Genomic DNA, 16,838 nt, shown 5'->3' on the forward strand with positions numbered 1-16,838 from the left:
TCTCCACCTTTTAGCCATTTAGATCCCTTCCCCTCACCCCACCCCCACTAGGGCCATCTGCCACTAGTTTGCTTCCCTTAATGTCCCCATTAGCACATCTTTTAGATAATATCAACACCCCTTTGTCCTTTTGTCTGACATCTTTGGCAGTCTCTTCTTGGCCTCCACCTATCACTGGCCCTCTATCCAGCTCCACCTGTCCCACTCCCTTCTACCATTCCTGATATCTACTTATGAGACTCGGTGTTACATTTTGTTTGATAATGCTCCTGTGAAGAACCTTAGGACGTTTTGAAGGCGCTATATAAATGCAAATTGCTGAATGGTCTGTTCCTGAGCCGTGTGGCATCCTATCTGGGCACTACATCTGCCCAGCAGACCCTGGGATGACTGAGTATTTAATGTGCAAGTATTTGCCGGGAGTTTCAACGGTGTTCAGTTTTAATTGATTAGTCTCGTTTAGGGGGTCGTGCTGATGTCCTGAACTAAGGTGTAGTGTCCCTTTAAGGGGGCGGGTACGGCCGGGCAGCCTGCGATTGGTCGGATGATGCGGCACAAATGATTGTGTCAATTTCAGAGACTTTGTATCAGCGAAACCGGGAATCCCGGCGCGGAACCGGAGCAAAGACCGACTCCATCCGGATCCACACAAGGTCAGCCATCCTTTTCATCAGGATCTCCCTCCCGGTCCGCCGCTCAGCCTGTGGGCTTCAGTGCTGCGAGAGAGCGCTGCCGTCAGGAAGGCCCTTATCCTCAGCTCTGACAGTACCGGCCAGGTAGAGAGAGAGAGAGAAAGAACGTGGGACAAGAGGCAGAGAGGGAGAAAACCAGACAGGAAGAGTGACAAATGATGAGTGCGGGAAAAGGGGATTGAAAGAAAGAAAGGGGGAGAGTGAGAACAGGAAAGGAAGACAAAACGAGGTCAGCGAGATAAAGGAGAAAATAAAGATGAAGACAGAGAGACGCACACTTGGCCAGCCGTACTTCATTGCTCTGCACCTTTCTGTGATTTCGCTTCAGTTGTTACCCTGAAAACGCGTAATGGTAATTTCCGCTTCCAGTATTTATTGTCAGAATAGATAGCACCAAAAAGTCTGATCTGAAGGTGAACTGGAATGTGGGAAAATGTGAACTTGTCCACTTTGACAGGAAGAATGGAAAAGCAGTATACTATTAAAATGGAGAGAGATTGCAGAATTCAGTGTTACAGAGGGGGGTGTCTTGGTATATGAATCTCAAAAAGTTAGGTGATTAGGAAGGCAAATTATTGCAAGGGGGATGGAATTTAAAAGTAGGGAAGTTTCACTACAGCTGTACAGGGCATTGGTGAGACCACACCTGGAATAATGTGCGTAGTTTTGGTCTCCTTATTTGAAAAAATATATGTAATTGCATCAGAAACAGTACAGAGAAGGTTCACACATCCCATTCCTAGGAAGAAGGGCTTATGTAGCAAGGTTGAACAGGTTGGGCCTATACCCATTGGAAAATAAGAGGTGATCTTATTGAAACCTAAAAGATCCTGAGGTGATTTGATAGGGTAGATACTGGGAATATGTTTCCACTTATGGGGCAAACTAGAATTAGGGGACACAGTTTAAGAATGAAGTTTCCCTTTAAAACAGACGAGGAGAAATTTGTTTTCTCAGAGACTTGTTAATCTGTGGAACTCTGTTCCCTAGAAAGTAGTGGAGATGCGTCATTGAATTTATTCAAGGCGGAGTTAGATTTCTGATAGACAACGGAGTCCAGATTTATGGGGGTCAGACAGGAAGTGGAATTAACATCACAATCAGGTCAGCCATGATCTTAGTGAATGGTGGAACAGGCTTGAAGGGCCAAATGGCCAACTCCTGCTGCTACGTCCTGTGATGCTTTGGAGATACTCTGTATTTAAATCCTACTGTAACAGCCCTGGGAGCATTTGATGGGACAGTATAGAGGGGAGCTTTACTCTTTATCTAACCCTGTGCTGTACCTGTCCTGGGGTGTTTGATGGGACAGTGTAGAGGGAGCTTTACTCTGTATCTAATGTATACAGTACCTGCCCTGGGAGTGTTTGATGAGGACAGTTTAGAGGGAGCTTTACTCTGTATCTAACCACGTGCTGTACCAGTCCTGGGAGTGTTTGATTGGGACAGTGTAGAGGGAGCTTTACTCTGTATCTAACCATGTGCTGTACCTGTCCTGGGAGTGTTTGATGGGGACAGTGTATAGGGAGCTTTGTTCTGTATCTATCCTGTGCTGTTGGCTGCACAGAATGTTGCTGGAGTTAGATTTATGTTTTGATGCCAGTCCTGGCCAATGGATGAAGCATTTTGTTCTTTCTTCAAGGTTACTGAAGGTTATTGTTTGCAGTCATTCTCTGGCCTGTTATTATCTGAAGGCTTGCTTCCCAATTCCCAAGCCTCTGTCAACATCTTACTGTGAAGCTAATCACTGCCTTTCTACAGTGGCTGTGATCCTGCTGGACTCTGGGCAGTCTTTTCCCCACTCACATACCGCTCAATGCCAAGCAACTCAACACATATCAGCCATGCCTCAGTAGACCACGCTCTTCAAGATCATCTTCAGGGACCTAAGCACAAAATCAAGTCTGATCCACCCAATGTGCGACTAACAGAGTGCTGTGCAATCAGAGGGTCAGTATTGAAGAAGCATTGCACCAACGGAGGGTCAGTACTGAGGGAGTGCTGCACTGTCAGAAGGTCAGTACTGAGGGAGTGCTGCACTGTCAGAGGGTCAGTACTGAGGGAGTGCTGTGCAATCAGAGTGTCAGTACTGAGGGAGTGCTGCACTGTCAGAGGGTCAGTGTTGAAGGAGTGCTGCACTAAGGGAAGTTTAGTACTGAGGGAGTGCTGCACTGACGGGGGGTCAGTACTAAGGGAGCAGCAAGGTGTCAGGATCTGTACTGAGGCAGCGCCACACAGTCGGAGGGTCAGTAATGAGGGAGTGCTGCACTGTCAGAGGGTGAAGCTCATCTGTTTTCTCAGATGGTTGTAATAGTATTACAAAACTACTTCAAAGAGCTTGTGCTTTCTCCCCAGTTTCATGGTCAACATTCATCCCTCAACCAACATCACTGAATAGATTATCTGGTCATTTATCTGCTTCATGTTTGTGGGCCTTGCTGTGTAAAGTTGCCTGCCATGTTTTCCGCATTAAGACAGCAACTTGCTAAGTAGTTAATTGTTCTTGGGACGATTTTCTGCTGCTATTCTGGAGGATTTAAACTAACTTGGCAGGGATGTGGGAATCTGGAGGTAGTATCAGAGAAGACTACAAAGGTGCACAGAATACTGGGAGAGACAGATAACACTAGAGGAGAAAATAGTGAGTTGCAAGGTAGGTTTCGAGTAAAGTGTAAATCAGGGTTCTTGTGCATGAATGTGAATGTGCAGAATGCATTTAGTAAGATTGGTGAGTTTCAGGCACAGATTGCTATGCATAAATATGATGACGTGGCTGTACCAGAGACCTGGCTCAAAGGGCAGGACTGAGTATTAAATATTCCTGGATGCAAGATGTTGAGGAAAGATAGGTAATGGGCAGGGGTGGCAATATTGATTAAGGAGATTATCGCAGTGCTGGAGAGAGAGGACATCCCGAGAGGATCAAATATCTATTTGGCTCGAGTTAAGGAATCTAAAATGTGTAATTACATTACTTGGTGTAGTCTATTGGCGCCAACTAGTGGGAAAGATATATGGGACCAAATTTGCAAGGAAATTATAGAGAGATACAAGAATTATAGAGTAGTTATAATGCAGGACATATGTTTTCCAAATATAGACTGGGATAGTTGTAATATAAAGGGCAAAGAGAGGCAAAAGTTCGTAGGCTGTGTTAAGGAAATTTTTCTTCAGTATGTTTCCAGTCCAAAGAGAAAGGCATTGCTAAACTTAGCTCTTGAGAATGAGGTGGACCAAGTGTCAGGAGGGGAACATTTAGGGGTCCGTGATCATGGCATCATAAGGTTTAGGTTGGTTCAGGAAAAGGTCAAGAAACAATCCAGAGTAAGAATGATTAACTGTTAAATTTACAAACGGATATGAACAGGTTAGGTGAATGGGCCAAAATTTGGCAGATGGAGTTTAACGTGGATAAGTGTGAGGTTATCCATTTTGGTCGGAAGAGTAAAAAGACAACTTATTATTTAAATGAAGAGAAACTTTAGAATGCTTCAGTGCAGAGGGATCTGGGTGGCCTTGTGCATGAATCGCTGAAAGCTAGAATGCAGGTACAGCAGGTAATAAGGAAGGCAAATGGAATTTTGGCATTTATTGCTAAAAATGAGTAGAGTATAAAAATATGGAAGTGTTGTTGCAACTGTGCAAGGCATTGGTGAGACCGCACCTGGAGTACTGTGCACAGCTTTGGTCCCCTTACTTGAGGAAGGATGTAGTTGCATTGGAGGTGGTTCAGAGGAGGTTCACTAGACTGATTCCAGAGATGCGGGGCTTGTCTTATGAGGAGAGATTGAGCAGTTTAGGCCTATACTCGCTAGAGTTTAGAAGGATGAGAGGAGATCTAATTGAGGTATAAGATGCTAAAGGGGATAGACAAAGTAGACGTGGAGCAGATGTTTCCCCTTCTGGGGCTTTCTAGAATGAGAGGCCATAGTTTTAGACTAAGGGGTGGTAGATTTAAATCAGAGATGAGGAGGAATTACTTTTCTCAAAGGGTCGTGAATCTGTGGAATTCACTACCTCAGAGTGTCGGGACTTTGAATAAATTTAAGGAGGAGATAGACAGATTTTTAATTAGTAATGGGTTGAAAGGTTATGGGGAGAGGGTGGAAAATTGGAGTCGAGGCCGAAGTGAGATCAGTCATGATCGTATTGAACGGCGGGGCAGGCTCGAGGGGCTGAATTGCCTACTCCTGCTCCTAGCTCTTATGTTAGAAAAACAACTTCAATGGAGTAAGAATGGACCTAACCCAGCGAAACTAGAATCAAAGGTTGACAGGCAAAACTACCACTGATCAATGAGCTGCCTTTGAAGAAGAGAGTGTTCAGACACAGTCAAGGTACCTTCTCACATAGGGGAAAGGTCGGGCAAACAAATCCAGAGCCCCCTGAAGGACAAAGGAGATAGAAAAAGTGTGCTTATGACAGATGTTAGGTGGATAATAGAACTGATAACCAGTCTGAACATGGAAGGTGCAGAGGGGAAGTGAAAAAGCAAATAAAAGCAAGGAAAGAGTATGAAAAGAGACTGGCAGCTAACATAACAGGGAATCTAAAAGTCTCCTTTCGGCATATAAATGGGAACAGGGTGGAAAAAGGAGATTTACGCATGGAAGCATTGGGCATGGCTGAGATAACAAATGAATACTCTGCACCTGTCTTTGTAGTAGAAGGGAGTATGTTCAATTAAGCCCCATAAAGTGTTAACTGTAATAATCTGCGATGTCAAAGAAGGGAGTGATGTGCTCATGTTTTGTGGTACTCTGAGGCAGTCTGAAGTAAATGATTATCACTTATTTTGTGTCTGTTTCAGCAAAACAATGTATACATGTTCTTTCTGTCTGCAAAGAACAGACCCCTGTGTATTAGTATACGTAGCCTCAAGTAGACACAATTGTGCCACACTGCGAGCTGACTGACAATCTTAAATTGGTTGTCAGCGTAATTCATAGCACACTGAGGATTATTTAGCAAATGATGTCCAATCGTGGAACCACACCTAATGTTGGGCACTGTGTTTTGAGTTTTGCAAGCATGGGCTTGGGTACAGTCTGTACCTTGCCCGTTGCGAACAGAAGCTGGGTTATGCTGTTTGGTACGATCCTTCAGCCTTTGGGACGTACAGCATAAATACCTAACCACACTGACACCAGAATTCATATTCCACATTATTCATTTGTGTGGTAGGCAGTATGTCTTTTTGGCTTGACAGCAGCACCCCGTTCGTGGCAAATACCACTCGTGTTGCTACTGCATAGTAGCAGCGTGAAACAGCGAGCTCCACCTGTTGCTCAAATTTTTGAGAAACCTACCATGCCCCTCCAGGGTAACCTGAGGTAGACTGGCACTTTTCAAGGCCAGAAGTGACAACTTTATGCCCATTCGTTAGTCTGCACGAACTACAGCATGAAATGATCTGATCAGGATAGCCATTATCATACGCAATGCTTTGATGTGCCCTATTTCAGCATCAAACCTGCATGGTTCATGATATACATCAATGATTTAGATGTGGGGACCAATATAATGTTTCCAAGTTTACGGATGTTCCAAAGCTAGGTGGGAATGTGTATTGTGAGGAAGATGTAAAGCAGCTACAGAAGGATTTGGACAGACTTAGTGAGTGGGCAAGAGCATGGCTGATGGAATATAATGTGGAAAAATGTCAGGTTATCCACTTTCAGTAAAAGGAACAGATATGCAGAGTATTTCCTAAATGGTAAGAGATTAGAAATGTAGATGTACAAAGGGACCTGGGTGTCCTTGTCCATAAGTCACTGAAAGCTAGCATGCAGCTGCAACAGCCAGTTAGGAAGACTAATGGAATGTTAGCCTTTACCGCAAGAGGATCTGAGTACAGGAGTAGTGAAGTCTTGCTTCAGTTGTATAGAAGCTTGGTTAGACCGCACCTGGAGTACTGTGTGCAGCTTTGGTCCCCTTATCTCAGAAAGGATATTATTGCCATAGAGGGAGCGCAACAAAGGTTCACCAGGTTTATTCCGGGGATGGCAGGACTGTCTTATGAAGAGAGATTGGGGAAACTGGGCCTGTATTCTTTTGAGTTTCGAAGAATGAAAGGTGATCTCATTGAAACCTACAAAACACTTAAAGGAATAGATAGGTTAGATGCAGGTAAGATGTTTCCCCTGGTTGGGGAGTCTAGAACCAGGGGACACAATTTCAAAGTAAGGGAGAAGCCAATTAGGACTGGGATGAGGAAAAATTTCTTTACTTTGGAGGTTGTGAATCTTTGGAATTCTCTACCACAGAGGGCCATGGAAGCTCAGTCACTGAGCATGTTTAAGGTGGAGATTGATAGATTTCTGATTAACAATAAAGTAAAGGGTTCTGGGGATAGTGTCGGTAAAAGGCATTGAAGTGTTCAATCAACCATGATTGTATTGAATGGTAGAGCAGGCTCGAAGGGCTGAATAGCCTTCTCCTGTTCCTATGGTGAGCAAATAGCTTGAGCCCTATTTAAGAGGTTGCCGATAAGGCCAATCTTAGAGTGCATCAGACTGTAGAATCCCAACATGTATATTGACCAGTGAAGGTAGGCTTGTAGTATACCGTGGTAGAGTCAGTACCCGCATACTAACCTTTTGTGATTCATGTACTAGGACATCCTGATCCCCCTGCATCTCACAGCTCTGTAATCTCTCATAGTACTAATCTAGACAGGGAGCAGGTCTGTCACTGTATAACTCAGGGGCACAGTACTGGTGGGGACAGGTCGTCACTGTAATACTGGGATACACTGCCTGTGGATGCAGGTCACTTCCTCCTTCAGTTGCCATGCCATAAGAGGGTGTTGGCAACTAGGACATCTATTGGATTGGTCCATGATTATATTTGACACAGTAATACAGTGGTTTGCTGTTCACTTCTGAAGCATGGCTGAGAAGGATCTCTCCTCCTTTTACTGCCTGCCATCAGGCGTAAAAGAAGGATTTACAAACTAACATTCAATTATTTGGTCATCAAATCCTGAAGTGGGGCTTGAACCTGGAGCTTCTGGCCCAGAAGCAGAGATGCTACAACTGTGCCACAAGACCTCTCAAATTCAGTTCTATCACTGTGTAACACTAGAGTACAGTACTGGTGAAGACTCGCATGGAGTCCCAAGGTGCTTCACAAGTGTGCTATCAGATAATAAAATTCATACCAATTCGGAGGAGGAGATTTTCAGACAGGTGAATAAATCATTAGCCAAAGCTGTTTGGTCTTTTAAGGAGAGAGGTACAGAGTTTTTGGCAGTCAGTTCCAGAGGTTAGGACCCAGGCAGCTGAAGACATGGCCACCAATGGTGGAGCGATTAAAATCGGGGATGTGCAAGAGGCCAGAATTGGAGGAGCGCAGAGGCCTCAAAAGGTTGTAGAGTTGCAGAAAATTACAACAATAGGGAGAAGGGCAAAGCCATGGAGGGATTTGAAAATGAGGATGAAAGTTGTAAAATGGAGGCATTGCTAAATCAGGAGCTAATACTGGTCATTGAAGACACTGGTGCTGAGTGAACAGAACTCGGTGTGATTTAGGATACAGCAGAGTTTTGGATGAAGTGATGTTTATGGGACACCAGCCAGTAGAATGTTGCAATATTCAAGTCTCGAGGCGAAAAAGGGGATAGTGATTCAGCAACCAGTGAGCTGAGCCCAGGGTGGAGTCAGGCGATGTTCTGTAGGTGGAAATAAATGGCCTTCGTGCTGGAACAGAAATGTAGCCGGAAGCTCATCTTGGTTTTATATTCTATACTGATTCTGTAAACTTTTTGATTCAGCCAGAGACAGTTGCCAGGGAGACAGATGGTGTTGGCGGACAGTGAACAGAGTTTGTCCTGAGGATAAAGACAGTTGTTTCTGTCTTCCACTGATTAATCAGGTAGAAGGTTTTGTTCATTCAATTTGGATGCTGGACAAGCAGCCTAACAATCAGAGACAGGAGGTGTAGAGCAAGATTAAGGGTGAGATGGAACAAAAATAGAAAACGCTGGAAAAACTCAGTGGGTTTGGCAGCATCTGTGGAGAGACAAACAGTTTTTATTTGCAAAAAAAAATAGTTTATTGGATGGATTTTATACTGTTTAAAAGAAGATGGAGCAAAACACAAGGTCAGGGATATGTGGGAGCTCAGGAGAGATTTAACAAAGATGTCATTGATGCAAGACAAAGGGAGTGTTAATGGTAGTGTTAAAGACTAAAGAAGTTACTGATAGTGGGATAAAAGTAAGATAGTAGAATGTGTTAATAGCAGAAAAAGGGTTAGCGCTCTGTGAAAGTAAAACATAAGAATATGACAGATGGCCCTGTTGTATGGGGAGTGTGGCGGTGGCAGCGGTTGGGGAAAGAAAAAATTGGATTAAAAAAGGGACCAAGATAGCAGAGAGTTCATGAAGTTATTGAACTCATTCTCCTTTTATTATGGTGAGATGGAGCTGGGTGTCAGTAGCATAAATGTAAATCTGCTCTGTTTTCATCAGGGGACAGCATGTAGCTGTGTAAATAAGACTCATGTTGAACACAAATGTCAGCTGTCATTTCCCTACCTCTCCACTCTCTATATTCTGGCTTGGTTACCCTTTGACCCTACCACAGCAACCCCCTCCACTTCTCTCTCTCTCCCCCCACCCAAACCACCCCCCCCCCACCACCGCACACACCTTAAACCAGCTTATATTTCACCCCTTTCTTGGATTCACTCAAGTTCTGTCGAAGGGTCATGAGGACTCGAAACGTCAACTCTTTTCTTCTCCGCCATGCTGCCAGACCTGCTGAGTTTTTCCAGGTAATTCTGTTTTTGTTTACCCTTTGACACTCTACTGCTCGCTCTTCCAGTTCAGAGTAGACATGTGCTTTCCCGTTAATAGTCGCCTTATTTCATTTTAAACTTGAAACTCCCAGTTTCCACTAAGTGATTGCATGGTAAGCTCAAAGTTGAGCTGTGACCCTTTTCTTTACTCATATACTATGCCCCGCAGTCCTGCCACTCGCTGTGTAAAGGGAGCTTTACTCTGTGTCTAACCTCATGCTGTATAGGCCCTAGGAGTGTTTGATGGATTTGGGTATATATAAAGTGAAGAGTTCTGTTTGCACACTGTCATGCTTCACTTTGATAAATGCATCACTGTAAACCATATTTACTGGGTGAAGATGCCGACTGCAGTCAAGATATGCAAAGGAGGTAGGGAAGGACAAACTAGCAATTGAATTTTTTTAAAGAAGAGATTTCTGCTTTGAACAATTTCCAAATTGCTGCTGAGCTTTTTAATTGAAGTGTGAAGCTGGTGATTTTACCTCTTGGCATTTGCCTGGGACATGCGGTAATGTTGTTATGGGAACAACTCAGGAAGCCCTGCATGGTTACCAGCAACACAGCATTCACAGTTTCAACTTGAAACAGTTCCATTGCATCAAACTTTAAGAAGGCAGCTCACCACCTTTTCAAGGGCAACTAGGGATGGGCAATAAATGCTGGCCCAGCCAGCGAAGCCCACATCCCATGAATGAATTTTTTTTAAAAAGCTGAGTGGCTAAACTGTGCCACCAAGCACCATGCCCTAGAACTCCCTCACTTAACTTCGAGGTCTCTCTCGATCTCCTTCAAGATCCTCACATAAACCCACCTCCTTGAACAAGCTTTTGGTCCCTTCTCATTTCAATAGCTCACATTTCCTTTTTGACCATTAACCTCTGAAATCTTTTCAGGACGACTTGCTCCAATAAAGTTGTTGATGAGTATCAAGATGATAGTGCAGACTTGATGGGTTGAATGGTTGCCTCCTGCACTGTGACGATACTGTGAAGATGGTATTTCCTGGGCTCAGATGGGGGTCGGGGGAGGTGGGGGGAAAGGAGGGTGGTTTCTGTGCTGTAGAGAGTGGACATTAGAACCATTGTCAGTGCTGGCAGTTTGACACTTTCTGGCCCAGGAGTCAAGCCAAGGCAAATATGGACAAATATTAGAAAAAAGAAAGATGTTTTGACAACACATTTTACTGTATGAAGGCATCTAAAAGCACTTTACGGCCAATGAATTAATTTTAAAGTGTAGTCACTTATAATGTGGGAAACATGACAGCCAGTTTGCGTACAGCAAACTCCTGGAAAGAGCAGCGTTAGAATGACCAGATAATCTCTTCAAGGGATGTTGTTTGAAGGGTAAATACTGACCAGAGCATTGGAGACTTCTAATTGTGGCTGTGGGATCTTTTACATCACCTGAAAGAGCAGATAGGGCCTCGGTTTAATGCCTATCTGAAACACTGTGACTGTGTAGCACTCACTAAGTACAACACTGGGAGTCTCAGCCTATATTATGCGACTAAGTCACTGGAGCGTCTATGCTTATCGTTCAATCAACATTGCTGCAAAGAGGTAATGGAATCATTCACCTCGTTGCCATGCTTGTGGGATGTGGCTATGTGCCAATTGGCTGGGCTAACACTGACAAAACAGTAGTGAGTCTTGTTTAAATATGACTCGTCAGTGTGAAGCACTTTGCAATGCGCTGAGAGCTGAATGAAGCTATAAACAGCTGAGTTCTTTCCATGTCCAGTTATTCCTGCAGTGTTATCATTGTAACCACTGATACGCAGTAATAACTGGGAAGGTGTTTGTCGGAGTGACATGGAATCGGGTGGCTTGCCAGCACTAGCTGATTAATCATTTATTGCAACATCCAAATGTAAACAGGCTGATGCCAGACCAGTGCCGTACCCATATATTACACAGTGACCCATACATACTTTTTCTCTACGCAAGTGTTATACAGTGACAGACAAGTACCCAAGTAGTGTTGACACATTGAGAGCTTAGTGTTGATCAGGACACAAGGAGAACTCCCTATGCTTTTGGACTAATTTTGTCCACCTGAGAGCATATCTCTGGCCTCAGTTTAACATTTCAACTGAAAGACTGCACGTCTGACAATGCACCGCTCCCACAATGCTGACCTTCCGACAGTGCGATGCTCCTTCAGCCCTTTCCCTTCGACAGTCCGGCGCTCCCTCAGCACTGACCCTCTGACATTACAGCACACCCTCAGCCCTGACCCTCCAATGGTGCGGCGCTCCCTCAGCCTTTCCCTCTGACAGTGCGGCGCTCCCTCAGCACTGACCTTCTGACATTGCAGCATTCCCTCAGCCCTGACCCTCCAACAGCACAGCACTCCCTCACTTCTGACTTTCTGACAATGCAGCATTGACCCTCTGACAGTGCAGTGCTTCCTCAGCCCTGACCCCCCCCCCCAAACAGTGCAGATTTCCCTCAGCCCTGACCCCCCAACAGTGCAGCGCTCCCTCAGCCCTGACCCCCCGACAGTGCAGCGTTCCCTCAGTACTGACCCTCCGACAGTGCAGTTCTCCCTCAGTACTGACCCTCCGACAGTGCAGCGCTCCCTCAGCCCTGACCCTCCGACAGTGCAGCGTTCCCTCAGCCCTGACCCTCCGACAGTGCAGCACTCCCTCAGCCCTGACCCTCCGACAGTGCAGCATTCCCTCAGTACTGACCCTCCGGCAGTGCAGCGCTCCCTCAGTACTGACCCTCCGACAGTGCAGTTCTCCCTCAGTACTGACCCTCCGACAGTGCAGCGCTCCCTCAGCCCTGACCCTCCAACAGTGCAGCGTTCCCTCAGCCCTGACCCTCCGACAGTGCAGCACTCCCTCAGCCCTGACCCTTCGACAGTGCAGCACTCCCTCAGCCCTGACCCTCCGACAGTGCAGCGTTCCCTCAGTACTGACCCTCCGGCAGTGCAGCGCTCCCTCAGTACTGACCCTCCGGCAGTGCAGCGCTCCCTCAGTATTGACCCTCTGACAGTGCAGCACTCCCTCAGTACTGACCCTCCGACAGTGCAGCACTCCCTCAGTTCTGACCCCCGACAGTGCAGCACTCCCTCAGTACTGACCCTCCAACAGTGCAGCACTCCCTCAGTTCTGACCCCCGACAGTGCAGCACTCCCTCAGCACTTTTTAAAAATTCATTCATGGGATGTGGGCGTCGTTGGCCAGGCCAACATTTATTGCCCATTTATCGCCTTTGAGAAGGTTCTTGAACCGCTGCAGCCCATGTGGTCTAGGTGCACCCACAGTGCTGTTTGTGAGGGAGTTCCATGAATTTGACCCAGCAACAGTGAAGGAACAATGAGCCCTAGCAAAACTGGAGTCAATGGGAATCAGGGGGATAGTATTCCACTGGTTGGATTGATACCTAGCACACAGGAAGATGGATGTAGTTGTTGGAGGTCAATCATCTCAGTTCCAGGGCATGACTGCAAGCATTCCTCAGAGTAGTGTCCTAGGTCCAAGCATCTTCAGCTGCTTCACCAATGACTTTCGTTCCATGATGAGATCAGAAGTGGGGATGTTCGCTGATGATTGTACAATGTTCAGTACTATTTGCTACTCCTCAGATACTGAAGCAGTCCATGTCCAAATGCAGCAAGACCTGGACAATACCCAGGCTTGGACTGACAAGTGGCAAGTATCATTTATGCCACACAAGTGCCAAGCAATGACCATCTCCAAGAAGAGATTCCAAGTCAGGACAGTGTGGCTTGGAGGGATTTCCAGGTGATGTTGTTACCATGTGTCTGCTGCCCTTGTCCTTCTAGGTGTTGGAGATCGGGTGTCTAGAAGATGCTGTCTTAGGAGCCTTGGTGAGTTCCTGCAGTGCACCTTGTAGGTGGTATACACTACTGTCACTGTGAGTCGGTGATGGAGGGAGTGAATATTTGTGGATGGGGTGCCAATCAAGCGGGCTGTTTTGTCATGGATGGTATCAAGCTTCTTGAGTGTTGTTGGAGCTGCACTCATCCAGGCAAGTCAGGAGTATTCCATTCACACTCCTGACTTGTGCTTTGTTGATGGTGGACAGGCTTTGGGGAGTCAGGAGGTGAGTTACTCGCCACAGGATTCCTAGCCTCTGACCTTCTCTTGTAGCCACGATTTTTATGTGGCTCGTCCAGTTCGGTTTCTGGTCAATGGTAACCTGCAGGATATTGATAGTTGGGGATTCAGCGATAATGCTACCATTGAATGTCAAAAGGCTATTGTTGGATTCTCTTCTTGGAGATGGTCATTGCTTGGCACTTGTGTGGCATAAATGATACTTGCCACTTGTCAGTCCAAGCCTGGGTATTGTCCAGGTCTTGCTGCATTTGGACATGGACTGCTTCAGTATCTGAGGAGTAGCAAATAGTACTGAACATTGTACAATCATCAGCGAACATCCCCACTTCTGATCTCATCATGGAAGGAAAGTCATTGGTGAAGCAGCTGAAGATGCTTGGACCTAGGACACTACTCTGAGGAATGCTTGCAGTCATGCCCTGGAACTGAGATGATTGACCTCCAACAACTACATCCATCTTCCTGTGTGCTAGGTATCAATCCAACCAGTGGAATACTATCCCCCTGATTCCCATTGACTCCAGTTTTGCTAGGGCTCCTTGATGCCACACTCAGTCAAGTGCTGCCTTGATGTCAAGGGCAGTCATTCTCACCTCACCTCTGGAGTTCAGCTCTTCTGTCCATGTTTGAACCAAGGCTGTAATGAGGTCAGGAGCTGAGTGGTCCTGGCGGAACCCAAACTGGGCATCAATGAGTAGGTTATTGCTAAGCAAGTGCTGCTTGATAGCACTGTTGGTGACCCCTTCCATTGCATGACTGATGATCGAGAGTAGATTGAGGCGGTTATTGGATGGGTTGGATCTGTCCCGCTTTGTGTATACAGGACATAACTGGGCAATTTTCCACATTGCTGGGTAGATTCCAGTGTTGCAGCTGTGCTGGAACAGCTTGGCCAGCCTTTGCAATATCCAGTGCCTTCAGTTGTTTCTTGATATCATGAGGAGTGAATCGAATTGGCTGAATATTGGCATCCAGAGGAGGCTGAGATTGATCATCCAGTCGGCACTTATAGCTGAAGATTGTTGCAAAGGCTTCAGCCTTATCTTTTCCATTGATGTGCTGGGCTCCCCCATCATTGAGGATGGGGATATTTATGGAGCCTTCTCCTTCAGTGAGTTATTTAATTGTCCACGAGTGCATGTGGCAGGACTGCAGATCTTACATCTGATTCGTTAGTTATGGGATTGGTTAACTCTGTGTGTCAAATGCTGCTTCAGCTGTTCGGCACACAAGGGGTCCTGAGTTGTAGCTTCATCAGGTTAACACCTCATTTTTAGATATGCCTTGTGCTGCTCCTGGCATGCTCTCCTGCACTCTTCATGAATCAGGGTTGATCCCCTGGCTGGGTGGTAACGATAGAGTGGGGGATATGCCGGGCCACGAGGTTACAGATTGTAGTTGAGTACAATTCTGCTGCTTCTGAGAGCCCACAGCGCCTCATGATTGCCCAGGTTTGAGTTGCTCTATCTGTTCGAAATCTATCCCACTTAGCACAATGGTAGTGCCACACAACACAATGGAGGGTATCCTCAATGTGAAGGCAGGACTTTGCCTTCACAAGGTCAGTGCAGTGGTCACTCCTACCAATACTAACATGGACAGGTGCATTTGTGGTAGGCACTTTGGTGAGGATGAGGTCAAGTATGTTTTTTCCTTCTTGTTGGTTCCTCCACCACCTGCCGCAGACCCAGCTTGAGCCACTATTGTTGATGGACATTGAAATCCCCCACCCAGAGTACATTCTGTGCCCTTGCCATCCTTGATGCTTCCTCCAAGTGGTGTTCGACATTGGGGAGCACTGAATCATCAGCTGAGGGAGGGTGGCACATGGTTATCAACAAGAGGTTTCCTTGTCCATGTTTGACCTAATGCCATGTGGGGACTGGAGTCGATGTTGTGGGCTCCCTCCTTCCTGACTGTATACCACTGTGCCGCCACCTCTGCTGGGTCTGTCCTCTCAGTGGGACAGGACATAGTCAGGAAAGGTGATGCTGGTATCTGGGACATTGTCTGTAAGGTATGATTACATGAGTATAACTATGTCAGGCTGTTGCTTGACTAGTCTGTGAGGAAGCTCTCCCAATTTTGGCACAAGCTAATAAGGAGGGCTTTGCAGGATCGACAGGGCTGAGTTTGCCATTGTTGTTTCAGGTGCCTAGATCGATGCTGGTTGTCTGTCTGCTGGTGATCTGCCTGATTTCATTCCTTATTGATCTTCTAGCAGTTTTGATACAACTGGTTGCCCATTTCAGAGGACGTTTAAGATTCAACTACAGTGCTGTGTGTCTGGAGTCATATCTAGGCCAGATCAGGTAAGGACAGTAGATTTCCTTCCCGAATGAACATCAGTGACCCAGATGAGTTTTTAGAACAATCAACAATGTTTTCATGGCCATCATTATATTTCAAATTGCAGATTTTTATTGATTTAATGGGTTCCAAGGGAGAGTCAGCACCCACTGAACTGGGCACCCAGGGAGAATCAGCACCTCCTGGACAGGGCACTGAGAAAGATTAGTACGCCCTGCAGACGTTACTTCATATTTGTCAATATTTTTGAATGATTTAGAGCAGTGACTAGCCAGGAAGTCATATTGATGTGCTCTCCCAACATCGCCAGTACTGCACAACGTGCCAAAGTTCAACAGCCCAACCAAGATCAACTTCACTGTCAAACTTTAACTTTACCCCATTCTCCCGAGCAACTGTGTGCCTCAACTCTTCAGCATTTACACTGAAAGCTGTGGCTAATAAACTTGAGGTCCTTCAGTGCCAACTGTTAGATACAGAGTAAAGCTTCTCCTACGTTGTCCCATCAAACACTTCCCAGGCAGGTACAGCATGGGGTTAGATGCAGAATAAATCTCCCTCAATACTGCTCCATCAAACACTCCCAGGGCAGGTTCAGCACGGTTTTAGATACAGAGTAAAGCTCCCTCTACACTGTCCCCATCAAACACTCCCAGGACAGGTACAGCATGGGATTAGGTACAGAGTAAAGCTCCCTCTACACTGTCCCCATCAAACACTCCCAGGACAGGTACAACATGGGGTAGATATAGATTAAAGCTCCATCTAAACTGTCCCCATCAAACACTCCCAGGACAGGTGCAGCATAAGGTTAGATACAGAGTAAAGCTCCCTCTACACTGTCCTCATCAAACACTCCCAGGGTAGGTATAGCACAGGGTAGATACAGAGTAAAGCTCCATCTAAACTGTCCCCATCAAACACTCCCAGGGCAGATA

The 16,838-nt window shown here is 46.0% G+C and overlaps 1 protein-coding gene across 8 annotated transcripts in view; it reads left to right on the forward strand.

Moving 5' to 3' along the window:
- The first annotated feature begins 530 nt into the window (after positions 1-530).
- Positions 531-16,838, forward strand: part of slc39a14 (solute carrier family 39 member 14) — a 46,756-nt gene continuing 30,448 nt past the window's right edge. For 2 of the 8 annotated variants that reach the window (XM_041209939.1, XM_041209946.1), the window contains exons 1-2: positions 562-653; positions 15,742-15,902. The gene's annotated coding sequence lies outside the window, so the exon portion shown is untranslated. Of the gene's footprint in view, positions 654-697; positions 1,045-2,334; positions 2,709-8,508; positions 8,568-15,741; positions 15,903-16,838 lie in introns of those variants that run through there. The other 6 variants (XM_041209940.1, XM_041209942.1, XM_041209945.1 and 3 more) reach the window with 6 other exon arrangements.

This window comes from Carcharodon carcharias, chromosome 17 (assembly GCF_017639515.1).
Source record: "Carcharodon carcharias isolate sCarCar2 chromosome 17, sCarCar2.pri, whole genome shotgun sequence".
Classification (NCBI taxonomy): Eukaryota; Metazoa; Chordata; class Chondrichthyes; order Lamniformes; family Lamnidae; genus Carcharodon; species Carcharodon carcharias.